Below are 19,809 nucleotides of genomic sequence, written 5' to 3'. Positions count from 1 at the left end.
GCCGAGGCGCACAGCTTTCTAAATCTAAATCTACATCTACATCCATACTCCGCAAGCCACCCGACGGTGTGTGGCGGAGGGTACCCTGAGTACCTCTATCGGTTCTCCCTTCTATTCCAGTCTCGTATTGTTCGTGGAAAGAAGGATTGTCGGCATGCTTCAGTGTGGGCTCTAATCTCTGATTTTGTCCTCATGGACTCTTCGCGAGATATACGTAGGAGGGAGCAATATACTGCTTGACTCTTCGGTGAAGGTATGTTCTCGAAACTTTAACAACAGCCCGTACCGAGCTACTGGGCGTCTCTCCTGCAGTCTTCCACTGGAGTTTACTTATCACCTCCATAACCCTTTCGCGATTACTAAATGATCCTGTAACGAAGCGCGCTGCTTTCCGTTGGATCTTCTCTATTTCTTCCATCAACCCTATCTCGTACGGATCCCACAATGCTGAGCAGTATTCAAGCAGTGGGCGAACAAGCGTACTGTAACCTACTTCCTTTGTTTTCGGATTACATTTCCTTAGGATTCTTCCAATGAATCTCAGTCTGGCATCTGCTTTACCGACGATCAACTTTATATCATCATTCCATTTTAAATCACTCCTAATGCGATAATTTATGGAATTAACTGCTTCCAGTTGCTGACCTGCTATTTTGTAGCTAAATGACAAGGGAACTAGCTTTCTATGTATTCGCAGCACATTACACTTGTCTACATTGAGATTCAATTGCCATTCCCTGCACCATGCGTCAATTCGCTGCAGATCCTCCTGCATTTCAGTACAATTTTCCATTGTTACAACCTCTCGATACACCACAGCATCATCCGCAAAAAGCCTCAGTGAACTTCCGATGTCATCCACAAGGTCATTTATGTATATTGTGAATAGCAACGGTCCTATGACACTCCCCTGCGGCACACCTGAAATCACTCTTACATCGGAAGACTTCTCTCCACTGAGAATGACATGCTGCGTTCTGTTATCTAGGAACTCTTCAATCCAATCACACAATTGGTCTGATAGTCCATATGCTCTTACTTTGTTCATTAAACGACTGTGGGGAACTGTATCGAACGCCTTGCGGAAGTCAAGAAACACGGCGTCTACCTGTGAACCCGTGTCTACGGCCCTCTGAGTTTCGTGGACGAATAGCGCGAGCTGGGTTTCACACGATCGTCTTTTTCGAAACCCATGCTGATTCCTACAGAATAGATTTCTAGTCTCCAGAAAAGTCATTATCTTGAACATAATAGAGGCCTGGAAGAGGTTAGAAAAAATCTTCTCTCTGTAAGCATATGTGGATGATGTTATGGTATTCCTACATTATATCGATGACTTATTCTTGCTCACAGACATATTGAATTCCTTTAATTCTCTCTCCAGGGCCTGCATTAATGAACAAAAATGTAACCTACTACCACACGCCTGGTTAGCTTTAGTGACCTGCAAGAATTTTCTCTAGCACTATCGACAAACAGCTGTTAACTGAACGCCCTACAGATTTGTGATCGAAATTAAGTAGTGCCAGTCAGGCAGCAGCAACTGGACGAGAAATAAGCAGGAAAAGGAAAGTACCGATTTTGTGACTTTCACGAGTTCCTAACCAGAAGCAAAGTGCATATTTTTATCTATGTGCTTTGATAGTTTAGTTTCTTTAGTTTCTGCGTGTTAGTTTAATGTCTAATAGACACAGTTCTCGCATTTTCGTTTGCATTGGAAAGTAAACAATTTTTTGTGACAAGTTCCAAATCAGGAGCGAATTATCTAGTCTCACCTGAATGCTGCGGTAGTTCTGTTTTTGAATCTCTGTGTATAAATCTAATTTATTAAACACAGCTCTTGCATTTTTGTCACGGTCCACAGTTGAGTTTCGCAGCATGTGTCAATAATCCATTTTTCTCAGTAGTGTAGTTTTCCACGACCTTACGTATGGATAGGGACTGTGATTGTTGTGCGCAGATACCAGCCGAGTTGGAGACAATTTGCTTTCAGCTCCAGGCTGTAATGACTTCAGTTCGCACAATTTGAAGCAGCAGTGGATGGGCATATTGTTGTGGGGATTGCAGGCCGGTGTGGCCGCGCGGTTCTAGGCGCTTCAGTCTGGAACCGCGCGACCACTACGGTCGCAGGTTCGAATCCTGCCTTGGGCATGGAAGTGTGTGCTGTCCTTAGGTTAGGTAGGTTTAAATAGTTCTAAGTTCTAGGGGACTGATGACCTCAGATGTTAAGTCCCATACCGCTCAAGCCCATTTTGTTGTTGTGGGGATCCAACGGACAACCAGAACGTCTGAGTCCTCAGATCGCTCAGATCGATCCTCATGGTGGCCAGCTCAGTTACTGCTCACACTGAGTTTGATTTCTCACTCGTGGTCGAGTGGGAGGTCACCTTGGACCGTGGCAGATGGCGAAAGACTTCCCAGGTGGTCTCACGTTAAGCCTGCCTGGTTAGTCTGCCAAACAGGTTTCAGGTGTTGTGTGTGGCTGACACTGTCGCTCAGCCAGATACAGTCCCCTTTTATGTTTCAGAGGAAACATCTTTGCCTGCAATACCTGGGCAGTCACAGAGGGTGGGATTATTGGTAGATGGGAGCTTCAATGTTAGGCGCGTTATAGGACCCCTAAGGGTAATGACTACCAAGGAGGGGAAGAAAGCCAATAAGCACTCCATGTGCATACCAGGTGGAGTCGTTCCAAACACGGAACGGATCCTTCCAGATGGCATGAACAGCACATCATGCAGCCAACTGCAGGTGGTGACTCACTTGGGTGTCGCTTTGGATCGGAAGAGATTCTCTTTGGTTTCGAGCGGCTAACAGAAGCGATAAAGGTCGCCAGTTGCTTGCATAGTCGACAGGACAGATTGCAGGCCTCTGGTATAGAGCCGAGTGGAGGGCCTGAGTCAGAGGTTCAGACGGTTATGCGACCGCACATGCTGCAGATTCATCGACTTGTGCCATAGGGTGGATGGGTTTGGGATCCCACTGAATAGGTCAGGAGTCCACTACACACAGAAGGGGGCTACACAGGTAGCGGGGCTGTGTGGAGTGGACTGGGTGGTTTTGTCGGATAGAGGCTCTCGGCAGAACACAAAAAGGGCTTCCGTCTCAAAGGGAGCAGGCCAAACACAGGAAGAACGTAGAAACAGGAGCCATCTGCAAAAAAGCTGTAAATTGTCGTAGCTGTGTTGTAAAAGTACCAGAGCTCCAAGCGCTAATAGAAAGCACTGATGCTCAAATTGCTACAGACACTGAAAGCTGGCTAAAGCCGAAGATAAGTGCAACCGAAGTTTTTCCGAAGATCCTAACGGAGTTCCGAAAGGATAGGCTAAACACAATGGGCAGTGGCGTCTTTGTTGCTATTAGAGGTAGTTTATCTTGTACAGAAATTGAACGAGATAATCCCTGAGAGTTAGCATGGGCAGAAGTCATTCTTGGCAACCGGAATGCAATAATAAAAACTGGATCCTTTTACAGACCTCCCAATTCTGATATACAGTTGCTGAAAGGTCCACAGAAAATTTGAGTTTAATTTCAGACACGTACTCGACTCATACAATTATAGTTGATGGTGACTTTAATTTACCCTCGATATGTTGGCGAAAATACATGTTTAAATCCGAAGGTACGCATAAAACATCATGCGAAATCATGCTAAACGCTTTCTCTGAAAATTATTTCGAGCAGTTAGTTCATGGTTCAAATGGTTCAAATGGCTCTGAGCGCTATGGGACTTAACATGTGAAGTCATCAGTCCCCTAGAACTTAGAACTGCTTAAACCTAACTAACTTAAGGACATCACAAACACCCATGCCCGAGGATTCGAAACTGCGACCGTAGCGGTATCGCGGTTCCAGACTGAAGCGCCTCGAACCGTTCAACCACACTGGCCAGCGGTTAGTTCAAGAACGCACGGGAATAGTGAATGGCTGTGAAAACACACTTGACCCCTTAACAATACATAATCTTGAGCTAATAACAAGCATCAAAACGGATACAGGGATTTGTGAACACAGGGTTGTCATAGCGAGATTGAATATTGTAACCCCCAAATTCTCCAGAAACAAACGAAAAATATACCAATTCGAAAACGCCTTCCTGAGAGACAATCTCCACTCCTTACAAGTTAACAATGTAGACTAGATGTGGCTTGAATTCTAAGAAATAGTATCGACAGCAACTGAAAGACTTACATCAATTAAAGTAACAATCAATGGAGCTGATCCACCTTGGTACACAAAACTGGTCGGAACACTGTTACAGAAACAATGACAAAAGCATGCCAAATTTAAACGGATGCAAAATCTCCAAGATAGGCTATCTTTTATAGAAGCTCAAAATTTAGCGCGGACTTCAGTGCGAGATATTTGTAACAGTTTCCAGAAAGAACCTTTGTCTCGAAACCTTGCAGATTGTGGTCGTATGAGAAGTATGCTAACGATAAGACACAGTCAATGCCTTCTCTGCGCGATAGCAATGGAAACACTATCGATGACAGTGCTGCCAAAGCAGAGTTACTAAACACAGCTTTCCAAATTCCTTCACCAAAGGTGACGAAGTAAATATTCCAGAATTAGAATCAAGAATCGCTGGCAGCATGAGTAACTTAGAAGCAGATATCCTCGGAGTAGTGGAGCAACTTAAATCACTAAACAAGTCTTCCGGTCCAGATTGTAACAAAAGCAAGTCTTACGGTCCAGATTGTATACCAGTTAGGTTCCCTTCAGAGTACGCTGATACCATAGCTCCATACTTAACAATCATATACAGCTGTTCGCTTGACGGAAGATTCGTACCCAAAGACTGGAAAGTCGTACAGGTCACACCAATATTCAAGAAAGGTATTAGGAGTAATCCACTAAATTACAGGTCCATATTATTAACGTCGATGTGTATCAGGATTTGGAATATAAATTGTGTTCTAACATTATGAATAACCTCGAAGAGAACAATCAATTGACACACAGTCAAAAGGGATTTAGAAAATATCGTTCTTGTGAAAAACAAGTAACACTTTACACACACGAAGTGTTGAGTGCTATTGATAAGCGATTTCAAATTAACACCATGAATTCTGCAGGGCCGTCCATAAATCCGTAAGAGTACGAGTGGGTGGAGATCTCTTCTGAATAGCAGCTTGCAAGGCATCCCAGATATGCTCAATAATGCTATGTCTGGGAGTTTGGTGGCCAGCGGAAATTTTTAAACTCAGAAGATTATTCCTAGAGCCACTCTATAGCAATTCTGGACGTTTGGGGTGTCGCATTGTTCTGCTGCAATTGTCCAAGTTCGCCAGATGCACAATGGATATGAATGGATGCAGGTGATGAGACAGGATGCTTACGTACGTGCCACCTGTTAGAGTGGTATCTAAACGTATTAGGGGTCCCATATCACTCCAACTGCACACGTCCCACACGATTACACACACAATAAATAAATAAATAAAATATATAAATAAATAAAAAATAAAACAAATAAAATGAAATAAAATAAAAATAAATAAATTAAAAAAGTGTGTGAAATCTTATGGGACTTAACTGCTAATGTCATCAGTCCCTAAGCTGACACACTACTTAACCTAAATAATCCTAAGGACAAACACACACACACACACATGCCCGAGGGAGGACTCGAACCTCCGCCGGGACCAGCTGCACAGTCCATGACTGCAGCGCCTCAGACGCTCGGCTAATCCCGCGCGGCCCACACCATTACAGAGCCTCCACTAGCTTCAACAGTCCTCTGCTGACATGCAGGACCCATGAACTCATGAGGTTGTCCCCATACCCGTACACAACTATTCGCTCGATACAATTTGAAACGAGACTCATCCGACCAAGCAACATGTTTCCAGTCATCAACAGTCCAATGGCGGTGTTGACGGGCCCAGGCGAGGCGTAAAGCTTTATGTCGTGCAGTCATCAATCGTACACGAATGGGCCTTCGCCTCTGAAAGCCCATATCGATGGGGTTTCGTTGAATGCTTCGCACGCTGACACTCGTTGATGGCCCGTCATTGAAATCTGCAGCAGTTTGCGGAAGGGTTACACTTCTGTCACGTAGAACGACTCTCTTCAGTCGTCGTTGGTCCCTTACTTGCAGGATCTTTTTCCGGCCGCAGCGATGTCGGGAATTAGATGTTTCAGCGGATTCCTGACATTCGCGTTACACTCGTCAAATGGTCGCACGGGAAAATCCCCACTTCATCGTTACCTCAGAGATGTTGTGTCGCATCGCTCGTGAGCCAACTATAACACTACGATCAAACTCACTTACATCTTGATAACAAGGCATTGTGGCAGCAGTAACCGATCTAACAACTGCGCCAGACACCTGTTGTCTTATGTAGGCGTTGCTGACCGCAAGGCCGTGTTCTTCCTGTTTACATATCTCTGTACTTGAATAAGTATGCGTATTACCAGTTTCTTTGGCGCTTCAGTGTATATAATGTAAAGCAAAATCATTTAGAAATTCGTCATTCAGTGCAGGGGTAGCCATGGAATCCAGGAGAGGAATAAATGCAAAAGGGTAAAAAATGGTTCAAATGGCTCTGAGCACTATGGGACTCAACTTCTGAGGTCAGAAGTCCCGTATAACTTAGAACTAGTTAAACCTAACTAACCTAAGGACATCATACACATCCATGCCCGAGGCAGGATTCGAACCTGCGACCGTAGCGGCCTCGCGGTTCCAGACTGCAGCGTCTAGAACCGCACGACCACTTCGGCCGGCATGCAACAGGGTAAACTAATTATAGATCACTCTAGAAATATTACGGCAGTACGTGACGATCGGTGTGAGTGAGGGACACGATACATGTTCTTTTTCGGAGCGCTCGAGGTCAGTTCATCCTGTAGCATTGAGCGGGATTTGGCTCGCGCACTGAGTCCTTCAGTTTGTTGTCTGTTCAACTGAAAAAGCTTCTCTTTAACAAGGCCACGATCCATAATCCGTAAGAGAGCTTGTCTAGCACCTTTATAAAGTTGTCGTAAGACGGAATAATAAAATACCTGGGTCTGCCGGATATCTCTCGCCCTTTCAGTGCCGTAACGCATTAACGCTTTCCGGAGCAACGGTTTTGCATGGCCTGATCGCCATTCCATAAGAGTACAGGTCCCGCGAACGCAAGCTATTCATCCAAACCTCTCGAAAGATAATCTCGAGGGAAGGGTCATTTAAGAAAGATGCTTTCAGGTTACAGTCATAAAATAGTGAGCAGCTAAATAAGTGTATCACATCTATCGCTAACTGTTGACCACATAAAGAATCCGAACGAGGAAAACGGTCAAGTCTGCTGCTGGAAGTAGTTAAAAAGGAGTGGGCTAGTGCAAGTTCCATGCATCACGTTTTTGCGAAGAGTGCTCCGAATTATCTAGTTCCTTACTTAAATCGAAATTGGGCTCTGATCCACAGGATGCCTAAGAGAACTAATATCTCCCACTAAAAGAAGTTTCTGTGTAGTTTTACGAAACAAATAAGCTATACCCTGTCTGTAAAAACGTGCTGGATCTGTGGAATGACCAGATCATAAAAGTACAGGAAGAAAAATTAAAGTAAGGCCCTTATCAAGAACTTCGAAATTAGCCATTGGTATTCCCTCTCTGTAAAATAACGCATTACCGGTAAAGAGTTTAGCCGCCACATTAAACAAGATACCAAATCCAGGAACAGAAAAATGATCGAATAACACTTATTGTAAAAGTATCACGTCTGCACTTCAATGGTAAATAAATTGTCGCAGCGCCGCAGGTCTAAGATCGGAACTAGTTCTGTTTACATTCAAAGAAAGAAAAGTATAGGGCTGCCTCCCCGTTATTACCAGAACAATTCAGATGATTACTTGCAAGTGATCTTTATGGTCGTGTGTCACAGTCCATGGCAGAGTCTATGGATAAAGCTGAATGTGAAATGCTGGATTCCTCTCCTCCACCCTCTTTATGTGTTTTATTTTGTTGCGATGGCGCACATTCAGGTTGAAAATGCTGTTTATTGCCGCTTTGAGAGAACACGACTGCATCATGCGGTGACGTGGGAGGTGGAGGGATCCTGCGGAAACTGAGTATCAGATTCAGAGGAAGGAGTTGTCACATCCCGCTCCTCCACAGGTGGTCGGTGTGGCTCTTGGGAATCGACGGAAACGAACGCCGGCGGTATGTCTTTGACCGTCACCACGTGTTCCACTGGTACACTTGCGCCGATCTGTAACTGAGCAGCAGTGGCCTGTAGCGTGCTTTCCCTATACGGGGGCGCGGAAGAAGGGTGGGAATATGCTGCAGACTCAGAGATACCCAGCAAGTCCGTCGATACAGTACAGAGCTCCAGAACAGCTCCATCTTCATGCGATCCCGAAGAAGAGGTCTCATTCTCAGAAGGTACAATGGAGGGGTTGCTGGATGCTTTCAAGTCTTGAACAGCAGCTCCTCCGACGGAATCTTTTCAGATGGGCGGTGAAGAAAAGAGGAATCGTATGATTCCTCACCATCTAGTGTTTATGTATGCTGATTCTCAAGTGGAAGGTACAGTGTCAAAGTCAGTTCGCGAAATTCACTAGGGCAATCTGCGCAGAGGCGTCCATTCTTCTTGCACATAAAAGAGTTCCCTACTTGCCCTGTTTAAATTATATGTACCTGGTATCCAAAAAACGGAAAATGAGAGGGGATATTACCACAAAGTACACGGAGTGAACACCACTACGAACTTGTAAAGAATGTTGAGCGGACCTGTGTTCCCGTCATATATTCCGTATGTCCACAAATGGAAGCAAGATGGTCTTGAGGAAACTGTCATCAACCTCGGGGGGGGGGGGGGGGGGGGAGTTAAAAACCCTGGCCTTTGCATATTCCACATCCGTGTTTGTCAGAATAACCATACTGCTAGAACCATCGTAATGAGTGAAACGGACTTGTTGTGTATGCCACAGAAGGGGCCTGTCATCCTGAAGCAGATCTAGAAGCTTGTCATAAAACCCACGCAATTCATACTCGAAGTAAGCTGTACGCAGCTGTTCCGAAGTTATCTCGATCGTCGTTATAAGCCAGTCACGAATTTCTAACGAATCTGACTGCACATGCCGCATGGGCTCGTCAAATCTAAAAGAGATGGTATCCGTATGTAGAATGTTCCTGGGAGGACGACATCACGGTGCAAGACAGCGCCACGTCGAAATCGCTTCAACGTATACGAGACGCTGAGAGGCAAACAATGATGCGATGCGCTCAAGTACTCACAAGAGATGGAACCAGGCGGAACTTGACCACAAGTAATGGTTTGATATTCAGAAACCCAAACGGTGATTCCGGGTGTGGGACATCGTTCGCAATTCCATAAACCACCGCAGAGGTGTCTCAGCACAGAAGAGTGAGGAGCTGTATGTCGTGGCATACTTGCTAACGATGTATCTACCACAAATTAAAAAAAAAATTCTTAGACACTAGGTAGAGATTGTCAACGCAAAACTGTACATAACTGCCCTTATCAGACTAACTAGAACTGGGGACTACTGTGCCTGTTAGAACCATTCGGTCACTGAGGGCGGTATTAAACAGTCTGTTAGTTTACCTATGGCTGGTGAGCCGATAATCTGCTGCCAACAATACTTTGACTGAAAACAATTTAGTTAAAGATATATCCGGATTGGGAAGGAGCACCTGGTCCCCGGCACGAATCTGCCCGGCGGACTTGGTGTCGAGGTCCGGTGAGCCGTCCAGTCTGCGGATGGCTTTTAGGTGGTTTTCCATCTGCCTCGGCGAATGCAGGCTGGTTCCCCTTATTCCACCTCAGCTACACTATATGGGCGATTGCTGTTCAAACAAGTTATCCACGTAAGCATACACCACCATTACTCCACTACGCAAACATAGGGGTTACCCTCGTCTGGTGTGAGGCGTTCCCTAGGGGGGGGGGGGGGGGTCCACTGGGGGCCGAACCGCACAATAACCCTGAAAGAGTGGTTCGATGTGGGGTGGCGGAGGGGTGAAGTGGACTGCGGTAGTCGTCGTGGGGTTGTCGACCACTGTAGCTGTGGCGGGGATGGAGCCTCTGTCTCGTTTCTAGGCTCCCCGGTTAACATACAATACAATACAATATCTTTATTTAAAGTATAAAAATACAAACATCTGCAGAACCATGTATATACCATCATCTTCAGTTTACCTCAGTCTCTGTTCTTTCTTCCACATGAGTTTTTAGTTTTCTAGGTGTAATTGCAGATTATTCTTCCCCTCTTGCACTGCAATGATGTTCACCTGCCTGAGTATGGCGAGCATCCATTCTTCTCCAAGAGGTGCCCTCTCTTCTCATCAGTCTCGCACTCAACAAACTTCCTCTATCGACCTCTTCTGCTGGATCTCTCAAGTGTCACATTGGAAGTAGAATTTGGCGCCACCTCACTGAGAACCATATTCGCAAACGACGGTCTGCCTCCACAATACCAACTTCATATCACTTTGAAAACTTCACTGTCAATGTAGTTGCATAAGTTAATCTTTCTTCTTCTTCATTGCCTTATCCTGTACCTTCATGAGGTCTGGCCATTTAATCTGGATTTGGCAATTTAATCTGGATGTGACAATTTAATCTGGATTTGGTAATGTCTGTGAAAGATGGTGACCAGGTGCCCTTCCCTTCCTCCCCCCTCCTCCCCTTTGGGAGTCATTGGATGTCATCAGGGTAACAAATCCACTGGCGACGTTTTAACCTCTCTAAAGTAGCCCAAGTTGACTTTTGGTGATATGATTGTGAAGTGGACACACCAGCCAGATTAGCCGAGGGCACTAATGCGCTGCTTCCTGGACTCGGGTAGGCGCGCCACCCAGCTGACTAACGATGAGGGCTGGTGTGCTGGCCAACCTGGGTGTGCCTTTTAGGTGGTTTTCCACATCCCACTAGGTGAATACCGAGCTGGTTCACACGTGCTGCCTCAGTTACAAGACTCAAAGACATCTGACAAACGTCTGCACTATTTCATGGCTTACACTAGACACAGACAGCTACAGTACACTAATTCCGTCCTGGGGGAGGGGGGGTATGGGGTGGCGACAGCAAGGGCATCCGGCCACCCTCTTGCACTAAAATCGCCAAATCCACAGTAACAAGAACGACTGCGCATTGAAGTGGGAAAAGGCCCAATGAAAGTGATGATGATGCCTATAAAGTGGAAACACAAGGGAACAACTACAGCTAATCCAATACGGGGCAGACCTCATGTAATGATGGTCAAGGGCCTTCGGGCATCGCGGAGAGTGGTTGGAAAATATCGCATTAAATCAGCAGCAGGAGTGATTCACGACTTAGAAAGTGCTATCAGCTATCCAGCTAGCACTTTGCTGTACATAGGGAGTAAAGAAGAGCGCGATGCAATAGTCGAGCAGCTCGCAAACCACCCATTTCTGTACTCGGTGGTATGCGACACTTCAGGTAGTGTAAGGAGGGACGCCACAGCACACTAGATCACGTGTAGTGCCAACAGTGAAGTACGGAATTAGTGGTGTTATGATATGTGGGTGTTTTCGTGGTTAGTGTGTGTTCCCCTCATTGCACTTAATAAAACTATAAACCGAGAGGACATGAATATATTTTACAGTATTGTGTACTGCGTACGGTAGAGGAACAGTTCGGAGACGACGATTGCATCTGTATGACTATGCACCCTGTCAAAAAGATGTATATGTGAGGTAATGGTTTGTGGACAATAAAATTCCTGAAATGTACTGGCCCTCCGAGAGTCCTGACCTGAACCCAACAAAACACCTTTGGAATGAGTCAGAAAGTCGACTTCGCCCCACAGCCCACATTTGGTTTCGTATCTCGAGAGTGGGCGAGCTACCATTCTTCCACAGACATTCAGGCGCCTTCACTGAAAGTGACCCGACAAGGTTAAGCAGTCATATAGGCGAAGGGTGGACATTGCCCATATTAATGTCCACTAACAGACGTTCAGATGCTTTTGATCTGGTAGTGTATACTCTTCCAGCATGAATGTTAATACCAAGATAATTCGATGGACAAGAAAGGGAGTGTGAAAAATAAGATTATGCGAAAGCCCAACTCATGAAAATAATCAAGTTGCCACAGTTCAAACCGTCTACCAAAATCCGTGTATGCAGGTATGCAGACGTTTAAAACAGGTGTCCGCAATGCTGTTCTGAATATGACGATGGAAATATTCCCAACTGTTAGGTACTATAAGAATTAGGGATTATTCACGAGACAAATGTGATCTTGCGTCTTCGTCATTATAGAGTGCAGCATGCCAAAAGTCTGTGACAGTTATGACAAAAGATGCAAGCCAGATGTTTAGATGTACTAAACTAAAATTGGAGACGACAATCTATACACAGCCGGCAGTTTTAAATCACCAGTGAATTCTAAAACTCATCTAACTGTTGTTAAGATCAGTCTCAGAGATACAACAGTTTGCTACAAGGAATGCCACTTTTCCTCCAGAACTATTAAGATAATACAACTGAAATCTTGAATTCACATAAATAACAAACATCTTCAACTATGAAACCGCAAAGAATATTAGCTTTTCCAGACGTTTCTTCTAAATTAAACTATAAATTAACAAAAATAGTGTCAATCTGGGAACCCTTCGTACCGTTTTTTCTTAAATTATGCAACATAATTCGAATTCCCTACGATAATCCACAGTAACATAATATCTGTTAAAAATTACATTGCTACAATTTACTTTTCACTAATAGGATAACGTACGACACTTTCCGGCGCCACGTGGGGAAATACGCATCACTTAAGGTCCCCTTGATACCTCCAATTTCGTCAGCAGCACTCGTGAGATATGTGAGCGCTGCAGCGTGTGTTCTAGCATGTCCCTAGATGATATTCGGTTTAATCATCAGCATTACGTTTGTGGTATAGGGCTATCTCAACCTTCAGAGTGTTGCAATTCATTGTGATGTTGTGGCATATAGCACTTTCTTAAATTTAAGTGTCGCTTGAATGTTCTGGAGACCAAACAAATGAAACCATAAGCAATACATTTTATGATCCGTAATTACTTTTTGTCAGTTACAGATATTTGTTTAGTCGTTTACTGCAGCATCTTTCAGGAGTGCATCCGTGGTAGTATTATTTCTTTATCAGGTATTTCGCCTGATAACCGTACAACGACTCACCCGAGACGTCGGAAGAAAACATAGTGCTCGTACTATCCCGTACGCTCAAGAGATGATGGAATATTGCCTCCGCTGGAATACTTCAAGAAATACATTGTTATTCCTATTTTAATCCTCCTCCTAACGAACTCTTAAATCAGTATTGGAATAAAGCAATTAATTAAATACATCTACTTATTGTGATTGACCAGTTGCAAAATAGTAACCGAGAAATGGAGTTGGAGAGACGAGGAGGAGTAGATAATATTGAACGGGGGTGTCACACATCTTAATGTGTTCAATCCTTGGTTTTATATATGAATTTTACATCATTTTCCTACTTAACAACTTCACAATACCTCGATGCCTTAGGATCTGTCCAATCAACCAACCCTTCTATTAGTCCAATTGAGCTTTATCCAATCTCTCCATTTAATCTTCAACATTTTTCTGTAGCGTCACGTTCCAAAAGACTACATTTTATTTTTGTCTGTACAGTTCAAAGCCCACTTTTCACTTAAAAGGTAACTTTTTTAATTCCTGTAATCGCCTCCCATTGGAGTTTGAAATTTGGCTTAAAGGGACCCTAAAACCTTCCTCTGAAGTGGTGAAAAAGCATGGCTTCCTGCTATGTCACTCTAGCTCTCTGCGATACTCCAAACAGTAAGGTGTCGATACGTGTATAAGAAAAGACCAGGACTCAGAAGTACATGAGAGGTGTAATATGGGTTATGATGTCACATTGGCACCAAATTTCACCACAATTCTGCCTAACCCTACTGCGGACGTGTCGCAGGAAGCGATTGTCGTCACACTTCCCTCCTTCTTTTCATGCCTTTGTGATGGAGGTCAGAACCGCGACGCCCAACGCTGAAATTACGTGTTTTTCTTATGGGTGGCCAAGGAAAACATTTCAAACACATCGCCGCTTAGAATCAATACGAAATTGGTTCAGAAGGTGGAATGAAGGGCGTCAAGGAAATCACCCTCTACCTTGGGGAATTGATTCCCACACATTTCGCCGCGCGGTCTGAGGCGTATTCTCACGGTCTGCTCAGCTTCCCCCTTCGGCGGTTCGAGACTCCCTCGGACAAGGGTGTGTGTTGTCCATAGCGTAAGTTAAAGTTAGATTAAGTAATACGTAAGTTTAGGGACCGATGACCTAATCGGTTTGGTCCCATAGGATCTTACCACATTTCATGATACTTCTCAGTGGGTTGAGCAACAGGATGAAGTTCTTGACAGTGTTCAACGCTGCTGACACTGCCTCTCCACAATGATTCAACGCTTTTCTAAGGACATCATGGGGCTGCAACCCAATTGAACGTGATCTGACGCTTTTGAAGTGTAGGACGACCACAAGTTTTGCTCTGGTGTACAGAGTATAACCACTAAGGACCATTCAGAACCAATAAACAAAATCTGAACTTGATCCAAATCAGCAAAGTGTATTGTTGCTTTTCCAACCTTCCTGTTTCGCTTCCTCATGTGGCGTGATCATGATGAGGATGGTGGCGGGGGTAGAAGGGAGGGGAAGGGGAAAGAGGGAGGGGCCAACACTCACACACGTGTGAAAACGGCGAAAGTCCCTCTAAGACTCTCTCATTTCGGCAACACCCTTGGTGCCACCCATGAACTATTTTTTTGAGCAGGCAGGCGCTATCTAAGGGATGTCGAATGGTTTGTCTGCCATCAGGTGCTAGAGCAGGCAGCGGAATGCCTCTCAGCTGAATGGATATCGCAGACTCCCTACAGGCACGTTTTCAAAGTGCTCAACAAATGTGCGTGGGTGGCACTCAGGGTGTTGCCCGGTCACCTCGCCATGATTACGGGAAGGCGCTAAACGGGAGGGTTGAGAAAGCATAAGGACCATTCGTTGGTTCAGGAAACGTTCAAATTTCGTCGAATGGTTTTGAAACATACCTAATTGTTCCGCCCTCTATACCAGAGCAAAAATTGCTGTTTTACTATTCTCAAAAGGGGTCAGAAAAGGGCTGAATCGTGAAGGGGGTGTCACCAGTGTAGCGCATTGTCAAGAACGTCGTCGTGCTGCTCATTGCACTGTGAACCGTCGTTCCCGATCGCAAAATTTGGGAATCAACGTCTCAAGGAGAGGGACTGTTTCATTGGCGCCGTTCATGCCACCTCCTGAGGCCTTATTGTGTCGATCCTGAGCTTGGTGTGTCTGGAAGGTTTTCCTCAGCCATCTATAAGGGAGGCGCGTAATTTTAACGCTGGGCGTCGCAGTTCTGGCCTTCATCGAAGAGGCGTCAGAGGAAGGGGTGCTGTGTGCTTAAGTGAGGGTGTGATGACCTTTCCATCGTTTGACACGTCCAAAGCGGCCTTTGGCATAATTGTGGTGAAATTTGGTGCCAATGTGATATCACCAAGCTGCCTTACACGTCACATGACCTTCTGAGCTCTGGCCGTTTCTTTCGCACGTGACGACACCTTGCTATAGGAAGCATTGCCGAGCCCGAGGATGTCGCAGGGCGCCACAGTTTTGCACCATTAGGAAGGAAGATTGTAAAACAAAAAAAAAAAAAAGTTCAAACGTGTGTGAAATCTTATGGGACTTAAATGCTAAGGTCATCAGTCCCTAAGCTTACACACTACTTAACCTAAATTATCCTACATCTACATGACTTCTCTGCAATTCACATTTAAGTGCTTGGCAGAGGGTTCATCGAACCACAATCATACTATCTCTCTACCATTCCACTCCCGAACAGCGAGCGGGAAAAACGAACACCTAAACCTTTCTGTTCGAGCTCTGATTTCTCTTATTTTATTTTGATGATCATTCCTACCTATGCAGGTTGGGCTCAACAAAATATTTTCGCATTCGGAAGAGAAAGTTGGTGGCTGAAATTTCGTAAAAAGGTCTCGCCGCGACGAAAAACGTCTATGCTGTAATGACTTCCATCCCAACTCGTGTATCATATCTGCCACACTCTCTCCCCTATAACGCGATAATACAAATCGAGCTGCCCTTCTTTGCACCCTCTCGATGTCCTCCGTCAATCCCACCTGGTAAGGATCCCACACCGCGCAGCAATATTCTAACAGAGGACGAACGAGTGTAGTGTAAGCTGTCTCTTTAGTGGACTTGTTGCATCTTCTAAGTGTCCTGCCAATGAAACGCAACCTTTGGCTCGCCTTCCCGACAATATTATCTATGTGGTCCTTCCAACTGAAGTTGTTCGTAATTTTAACACCCAGGTACTTAGTTGAATTGACAGTTTATCCTAAGGATAAACACACACACCCATGCCCGAGGGGGACTCGAACCTCCGCCTAAATCCATGACTGCACCGCCTAAGACCGCTCAGCTAATCCCGCGCGGCAGGGAAATTGTAGGTATCTTTGAGGCAAACTTCGTACTTCTGTGTCTCATTGGGAGACAACTATCGTATTTCAAAAATGTAACCCTTTAATAGCGCCATGCAGTGTATATAAAGCTACACTCTAGACAAATACTTCAGAAAAGATTTCCTGGTTCTCTTTTTTATACAAAGTGTTAAAATATTTGATTTACTTTCAGAAAATCTGTTCTTTCTATTGCCACTCTACATTTTTTATATAGTCTTTACTCTTCCTTTGTCAGTTAGTTTTGTTTCCAGATATCAAAACTTGTTTATTACATTTAGCGTCTTGTTTCCTAATTAAATTATCTGAGTATCAATTGACTTAATTCGCCTGTACTTCATTATCCTTGTATTACTTTATTTGTATTCATTTATACTCATCTTGACATTATGCTTTCAGTTCAACTGATTTTCCATTTCTTTCGCCGACTACGTCACTGGTAAACTTAAAGTTTTTTGTGTTAGCAGAAGAGCCAACATCGTGTTTCGAGTGGAGGCTGAATTGCACGCGTTTTAGCCCACGCAGGCTGGCGTGAGGAGGGAAGAACCATACTGACGTCAGGTCTGGAACATGACAAGGAACGAGAATTCAGAAAGCAAACGTAATTAGTTTCATACTTAACTTTAATCTATTAATGATGAACGTCGCTCTTGACGGTAGATTGTTCACAATATTATCTGTTCAGAATACATTCTTGAAGTAATTATAGTAACTGATTATGGCGCCTTGCTAGGTCGTAGCAAATGACGTAGCTGAAGGCTATGCTAAACTGTCGTCTCTGCAAATGAGAACGTATGTAGATAGTCAACCATCGCTAGCAAAGTCGGCTGTACAGCTGGGGCGAGTGTTAGGAAGTCTCTCTAGACTAGACCTGCCGTGTGGCGGCTCTCGGTCTGCAATCACATAGTGCCGACTCGCGGGTCCGACGTATACTAACGGACCGCGGCCGATTTAAAGGCTACCACCTAGCAAGTGTGGTGTCTGGCGGTGACACCACAGTTTTAATCCCTTCTTCTTCTACATTAATTCTTGTTCAAATATCTTCTTGGCTTCTATTACTGTTTGGTCTTAGCACACACTGAATAACTTGGAGTGTGAGATACAACCCTGTCTCTCCAGATTCTCAGTTGCCGCCTCTCTTTCGTATGTCCTTTCACACATTGTAAAGGCAGTCGGGTTTTTATAGAAGTGAAGATAACTTTTAATCTAGAAACTAGAAAGACGTAAATCTAGGTGATTAGTTCTGACTCGCTTCTGCTACATGCTAGTTCGTTGTCTTAATCACAGGACAAAGTAAATGTGTCATCTTCTGTGGAGTTGTCGTAGATAAAACACTGGAAACGACAGGTTACTTGTAAAGAAAGTAAGTGTCGGGGGGACATTACAAAGGTAGGCAGTAGTTAACGTAGGTATTAGCTTACAACAACGAAATTCAATTCTTGCGTGCATCAAGCGGTAATAAAAAGACTTCTTAGTATAAATCCTGAAACCAGTCTCCCTTTAGTTATAATCAAAACCTTTCGAAGATATAGTCTGTTGGCTGCCTGCAGATCTGAAATATCGAGATAACGTTTTAGGTAATATTCTTTTGCAGCAAATGTCATGCTAAAATAACAGCTGTCATAAAACTGGAAATGAGTGCACCTTGGGGGTAGTCTGTTTGTCTAAAAATTATGGTTCAAATGGCTCTGAGCACTACGGGACTTCACTTTCGGGGTAATCAGTCCCCAAGACTTAGAACAACTTAAGCTTAACTAATCTAAGGACATCACACACATCCATGCTCGAGGCAGGATTCGCAACTGCGACCGTAGCGGTCTCGCGCGGTTCCAGACTGAAGCGCCTAGAACCGCTCGACCACTCTGGCCTTGCACTCTAAAAATTATGATCTCATAAATGCACTACAGACCCAGTTAAGAGAATCCTGCAACTCAAGTCTGTATTGGGAAGCACATATGAAGCTGTATGACAGTGGGCCACAATATACTCGTGCCTTTGAATAGATCCAAAAAACACGCACTCACCCCCCCCCCCCCCCACACACACACACACGCACGCACCTGCACGCACGCACGCGCACACATGCACACACGGAGAGAAAGAGAGAGATAATTACTCATTGACAATATTTAGTATGTTCCATTTCGTAAGCACCGCTATCAATAGCCTTTCTTTTTTTTTCTTTTAGGCAGACAGCTTTTAACAAAGTCATAAATTTATTTCACCTTGGAAGACGTGCCTTGGTTCCCGCATGAATTGCATACAGGATCTATGTATGTGAATCCTCTGCAAATCAGAGTCTTCTTAGCAGCACTGTAGACGTAGCTGATATGCGGAAGACGCCATATTGTTGTTATTATTTGGTGAAAAAGTGTTCAAGAGTTTATAAATGTCTTTATTTCTGACGAAGAGACGAAGATAATCTCGTAAAACGGAAAACTCTTATGATGTTATTTGTTTTAGTCTTGTCAGTAGTTGAGATAGTATATTTAGAAGTCCAAGTGGTGCAGTTAGTTAACCTGCACTAAGGAGGTGGTTTCGTCGTAAGATAGTTATATTGTGTTATTGAAACAGGGCAGAACACCACACATAACACTGAAAATCAGACTTCATCCAATTTTGACCCAGAGGGCGGAATGTAATCCTCAACTGGGACAGCTTCGGAAGTTCACTTCAGCCACAGAAGGATAGTATACCAACTTCTGTATTTTGTTACATCTCTCCTTCCTGCTAGAGGCTAAAGCTAGAATTTTTAGGTAAGGTATTTGACATGCGCTTCACATGCGCTGATCACATATCTCAAATAAACAAAGAACGGAAAACAGCACTAACACAATCAGATCAGTCGTTGGAACTTGTTGGAGTTGCAGACTCTTACATTCTCTTGATTATGCATAAGGCCACTGTTGATCTATTCATCGGCTATGAATGCTTCTGATATCAAACGGCTGCTAATCGTGCTCTTCGTATACTTGACACGGTACTGTTCCGATACGTGCGAATTGATCTCCGAGCAATGCGATCAACTCCAACAAACGCCTTGCTAATAGAAACTGCCGGACCTCCACTTAATGTTCGACATCGGTACTTGGTGACAAAATTTATTTGCCATAATTGCAAGTTACCCAGTAGTTAGCTAATTACTTTGCTTCGAGAAAGGAAAAGCAATTTTCCACTCACTAGGTTAAAAGGAATCTACTGGGGCGCACTTGTATGTGGCACCCGAATATGATAATAATATTAATGTAAACTAAAGTGCAACTAATGTATTATAAACGATCTGTCAGTCTAATAGGGCACACTTGTATGTGGCAACCCAATATG

The sequence above is a fragment of the Schistocerca gregaria genome, chromosome 8 (genome assembly GCF_023897955.1).
Source record: "Schistocerca gregaria isolate iqSchGreg1 chromosome 8, iqSchGreg1.2, whole genome shotgun sequence".
In the NCBI taxonomy this organism is placed as follows: Eukaryota; Metazoa; Arthropoda; class Insecta; order Orthoptera; family Acrididae; genus Schistocerca; species Schistocerca gregaria.
The sequence above is the reverse complement of the archived record's forward strand: the minus strand, read 5'-3'. Positions refer to the sequence as shown.